We start from the raw sequence: 6,000 nt of genomic DNA, 5'->3' as shown, positions 1-6,000 counted from the left end.
TTCAGACCTTTTTAACTAAAAAGTCTGTAATTTATGATACAGTTTTCAGAGTACCAAAAGTCATGAGGTATTGAAGCAACATTTTCACTTCTTGGTCAGTATTTTGTGGAAGAGTTAAAACTACAAATTGGCAGTTACGTGAAAACTTCCTGTGTAGTTTTTCACATATGTTTTGAACAACAAAAGTTTATGTCAGTATCAGAGTGCTTTCTAACCTAGAGTCTTCTCTAGAGGTTCTTATACCAGATTATCTACCTCATAACTAATTCCAACCTACAATAATTTTACATTATTTTAAGTCTCTGATTTTCCTACAAATTTATCTTCAAGTCAGTGAGTATGATTGCTTCCATTTATTTCCTTCTCTTAAGAAGTTAAAAATGTATGTAATGATTAGCATTAATTTGAACTAGTAACTCAGAATGTATTAAATGATAGTTTAGGAAAAAATAGCTTTTGTAAAATTATGTTGCATGCTTATTTCATAAACAATGGCATGGAGTATGAATCCAGGTATGTCTTTAATTTATTAATTTTTTTGTTTCTTTGTCTTGAAATTTTACTGTTTTTTTTTCTTTTTTTCATTTTTTTCCAACTACCTAGGCTCTTTCCTCCAGTAAATTTATTTAAAAAGCTATAATTTTCTCATTATTTTGAATTATTGGATCAGTAGATGTTTTTATTATTTGGTTTGGTACATAACAACAAATTAATTTCCAAAGGGAAAGATTTAGATTAACCTGAAGTCCGTGTAAATAAATGTGTTTTCTTGCACATTGTGCAACTCTATGTAACTGCATTTGACTTAAATTTACTGATTTTATTGGTAAAAATGTGTATCATTAGTATGTTAGTTCATATTTCTTTGGTTAGTGGTGAAATAAAAATCTTTTAGTGTGATTATTGGTGACAAAAAAATTTTAGTAATAAAAATGACATTTCTATAATTCAACTTAATTATTTTCCTAGTCTGTATGAGATTAGAAAGTTGTAACTATTTACTTATACTTTCTTTTAATCCTTTATTAGCTTTATTGTCTCATGTCTTACATTTAACATTTTGACTTATCTGAAATTTGTTTCAGTATTGTAGTGAAATTAGTGATCTAAGTCTATGTAATGCTTCGCTGTGAACCAATAGTCCATCCTTCCAGTGATTATACCACTTTTAAACTTTTCTTAGACCATGCTTATTTAATTACTTTTTCTTAATAACAATAGTCATTTTTCTTCCTCCTTTGGTACAAAAATGTAGTTTAATTGCACCAAATATTTTAACAGCTCATTCTTACAATACCAATATATTCTTCAATTAAATATCATTTTTCTATCATTGAGCAAAGTTTTCAGTAAACAATTTAAGGAAGTATAAAAATTTTTAATTAAAAAATTGTATCCAATTTTTTTCCTGAAATTTACTCTTAAAATAGCCATGGATGTAGAAAATATCCTATGTATAAAATTATTTGATTTTCAACATTTTAAAATTCTCAAAATTTCACCTTTAAGTTACTTTTATCACGTTCTTTAATTTTCAGTAAAATGAAAAGCAGTGCAAACTTGCCAAAACTGTACCTAAAAGTAATCACTGCAAATCTATTACTTTGCTTTATGTATCAATATTTGTTACATTAAATAGTTAAAGGTGTACTAGAGTATCAATTGGAGAAGGCATTGGCACCGGACTCCAGTACTCTTGCTTGGAAAATCCCATGGACGGAGGAGCCTGGTAGGCTGCAGTCCATGAGGGCGCTAAGAGTCGGATACGACTGAACGACTTCACTTTCACTTTTCACTTTCATGCATTGGAGAAGGAAATGGCAACCCACTCCAGTGTTCTTGCCTGGAGAATCCCAGGGACGGAGGAGCCTGGTGGGCTGCTGTCTATGGGGTTGCACAGAGTCGGACACGACTGAAGCGACTTAACAGCAGCAGCAGTAGAGTATCAATATATCAATGTGAAATATTAACTTATCTCACAACTCACTTTATTACAAACACATCTGCTAATAACTTTGTTTTTTGTTTTCTGTTTTCCAGCTTAACTCTTAGTAAAGCATAATGGAAAAAAAAATCTATGCTGTATAACTTTGGATGTTTAAAAATTGTAAGATAAATTGCTAAAAGTAGAATTGTTTCAGAGCTTGCATACTTTATGTTTTGTAAATATTGGTAAATATTTTTGTACTCACAATCATTTGCTAATACAAGAATATCTGTTATCTAGTGTTTTCACAGGTAAAAGTTATTTTATTCTTTCAATTAGGCTTTTTTATTTATTAATGAATTTGAAGACAATAATTTTTTTTTTCAAATTTTATATTTTACCTTTTTATTTCTTTTGTTCATTTTTGGTGGTTCATTGGCATTGTCTCATTAATTTAGGTGGTCCATGTGCTTGCTTCTGCTTGTGTGTGTATGTGGATAGGTAAATATGACTTGATTAAGTGGGAAAAAGATGGTAGGCAGGCAGACTGAGAGACAAATTGTTATTTTACAATTGTAAGATTTACCTAGTTCCTGAGAGAGTTTTTTCTATATTAAGAATCTTCTGAATAATGGATTATTTCAGTGATACAACAACCTTTATGTCAACTTGATTTGAGATTAAAAAGCTTTAATATTAAATTTAAATAATAAGTTCTTTGTTAATGTCTTTAATCATAGTCTACACATGATTAACATTATTCATTACATAAAAACTATTGAGAGAAAAAAACTATTGAGAAGCAAATATATATATACTTTACTCCTTTCAAAAAATGATTAAAAGAGGAAATGAAATGTATAATCATATTAAAGGAAAATAAAATCATTCTTCTAAATAAGGATTGCAATGTTGGGAGAGAGATTTAGTCTCTCATTTGGTCCCTTTTTTACTCTTCTCATGTTATACCTAAATGTTTACTTATACATCAGAATGAAATAATTTTTCACTGTTTGATCTGATGCAATGACCACTTAACTCTTTTCCTCACATTTGTCTATTGCATAGATACTAAAGAGAAAGATATCAAGATTGAGCTAAAGGAATCCAAGTCTTTTCAGAAAAAAAAAAAAAAGCTTAAGAATATGCAAAATAAAGGTATTGTAAACAAGCAAGAGGTAACCCACACAGAACTGAAATTTCCCAGATCTCAACAGAAGCAAAAAAGACCCAAAACAAATGAGAGAAATGTCGTATCAAGTGAACAGCAAGCAAGACACAAGGAACTGAAATCACCCAGATTTTCTCTTTCAGTACAGAAAATGGTTGTTTAGGAAAAAAAGAAAAAGTATAATATTACATTTTGCAATTCACTAGATCTCAGTTCTTGCATTTAGATTACTTCTCTCAAAATCTTTATTAAATTGCCACATTACACTATTTACTTATCGTCAGGACTGTCCTTGATTATTTTAGGATATTACTGTGGAATTGTTTGTCTCTTAAATAGTCCTTCACTATGTTCATTTCTTCTAAAATTGTACTGATCCAAATCCCAACAGAACTGCATTATTTGTAAGAACTGTTATATGAATTCTATTGCTTCTTTCATGTATTATTTTAAAAATAATTCTTGGTGCAAGTCTTCCATTCAGTTCAGTCTAACTCAGTTCCAACAATTATTTTTTGAATTTGTACTGTGGGCCTGCTCTGGACAAAATGGTACCTATAAAGGTAAAGAAGCAATAATCACTTGACTTCAAAAAACTAACAAGAGTCTATTAGCAGAGAGACAGACTACAGAAAGAAAAAGAATATTTTGGAGGTAAAGTTTTTTAAGACTCTACAATCATTTGGATATTGGAGGTAAAGGTGAGAAATTAGTAGAATAAGATAGCAAGATTCCTAACTTAAGTGACTGAGTAGTTAATCATCTTAACCACCATTAAGAAAAATATTTAATCCAGTAAAAGTCAGATCATGTATGACATTTGAATCATCTCTTAATCAGTTCAGAGGACAACATACATAATGAAATGGGATTTGAAAGGTTGAATCTCTAGAAAGAAGATGGAAATGGGCAAGAAAGACTGATGTGAGTAGATAGGACTACAAATAGAGATGATGTGAATGAAAAGTCTACCATAGAAAAAGGCAACATGTAAGAATTAGCAGAGGAAGACTCAAGAAAGGTACATATGAAATGCATATCCAGATAGGAGAAACTAAACTATGTCTAATAAAGTGTAAGTGGAAAATTATTTCCTTGGATTTTGCAGTTGGGGTTTTTGTTTGATGATGGAGAAAAGCTTACAAGCTACAACTGAAAGTTAAGGGATCGAAAGAAGTTTAGTATAGGAATAAAAAGAGTCCGGAAAGTATTTTTACAATTTTCACTGATAATAGCAACATAATAGAAATGACAATGAAAAGTGGAAGACCTGAGCCAAGACAAGGAATCCCTTATCTCAAAATATTAGATTTTGAGAGATTTGAGCCCATGTATAGACTAATCAGATAAAGTTTATAAAAAAGAGATGATGAAGAAAAGGGCACAAAAAGATAATTTTCTCTTAGATAATAAATGCTCTAAGGGAGACGGGTGGCATGGAATAAATAGGATATGTAAAAGGTTTTGACTTGAATCATAGAGAAATTGCTCATCTTCTGAAATAAAAAGACAATGACAACAGGGTGTGAATATATGAATATATATACACACACATACATACAGATATCGGAGTGGGCAAGTTAAAGACATTCATAGCCTCAACTATTTTGGTAAAATAAGAGAAATATCTTGGTGTTTGGATAGAGCTTCTCCAAGGCTTGATTTTGTTTTGTTTTGTTTTTTAACTATCTGGAGGACTTGGGGCAGAAGTTGACCAAAACTGCTGCTGCTGCTGCTAAGTCACTTCAGTCGTGTCCAACTCTGTGCGACCCCATAGACGGCAGCCCACCAGACTCCCCCATCCCCGGGATTCTCCAGGCAAGAACACTGGAGTGGGTTGCCATTTCCTTCTCCAATGCATGAAAGTGAAAAGTGAAAGTCAAGTTGCTCAGTTGTGTCTGACTCTTCACGACCCCATGGACTGCAGCCTACCAGGCTCCTCCGTCCATGGGATTTTCCAGCCAAGAGTACTGGAGTGGGGTGCCATCACCTTCTCCGTGACCAAACTAAGAGGATTGAATTTAGTATTTTGCTCCCTCATTGCTTAATCTCAAAACCTGAAAGTAAAGTTTGACTCCTCACACTCAAGTAGTGTGTTCAAGCTGACCTGCTTCTCTCTTGGACTGAGATTCATATATTTTCACGGAGATTACTGAGACAGACTCTCAAAAGTCTCACATCTTCCACTTTTCACCTTTCCTTATATTTCAAGCAAAATGATCATGACTTTTTAAACAAAGTTCCTACACAATTTTCTATTGTTCTTAAAGTTAAAAAAAAAAAATAGTCCTCTCGTCCTACAGACTATCTCTCCATTTCCATCCCCTCCTTTACTGAGCTCCACTAGATTGTATTTCAGTTCCAAGCTCCCTGTCCTTTAAAAGTGTTTACAGAGATTGCCTCTCCAAGTTGAAGACACCCTCTCTCCATCCCCCATGCTTCTCCTACTTTAAGGAATAATGAATTTTTATTTTCCTCAAATTTTAAGTACAATGCCACTTTTTGACAGAAACATTTTCTAACATTATGCTGAAACTTGGTGCGTGCTTAATTGCTCAGTTGTGGCTGACTTTTTGCGACCCCATGGACTGTAGCCCGCCAGGCTCCTCTGTCCACGGGATTCTCCAAGCAAGTATTGCCGTGGAGTGGGTTTCCATACCCATCTCCAGGAGATCTTCCCAACCAGGGAATTGAACCCAGGTCTCTCACATTGCAGGGGGATTCTTTACTGTCTGAGCCACAAGGGAAGCCAAAACTTGATGAACATGCTCATATATCTTTATAAAATGTATGACAGCTATTTCTTTCTTGACAAAAGATAATAATGTATTTTGTTACTTCCCTTTTGACTGATATACTGAATGATTGATTGGCTAATAAAATGGATAAGAAAGCTGTGGTA

The sequence above is a fragment of the Bos indicus x Bos taurus genome, chromosome 5 (assembly GCF_003369695.1).
Source record: "Bos indicus x Bos taurus breed Angus x Brahman F1 hybrid chromosome 5, Bos_hybrid_MaternalHap_v2.0, whole genome shotgun sequence".
NCBI classification, from domain to species: domain Eukaryota; kingdom Metazoa; phylum Chordata; class Mammalia; order Artiodactyla; family Bovidae; genus Bos; species Bos indicus x Bos taurus.
The sequence above is the reverse complement of the archived record's forward strand: the minus strand, read 5'-3'. Positions refer to the sequence as shown.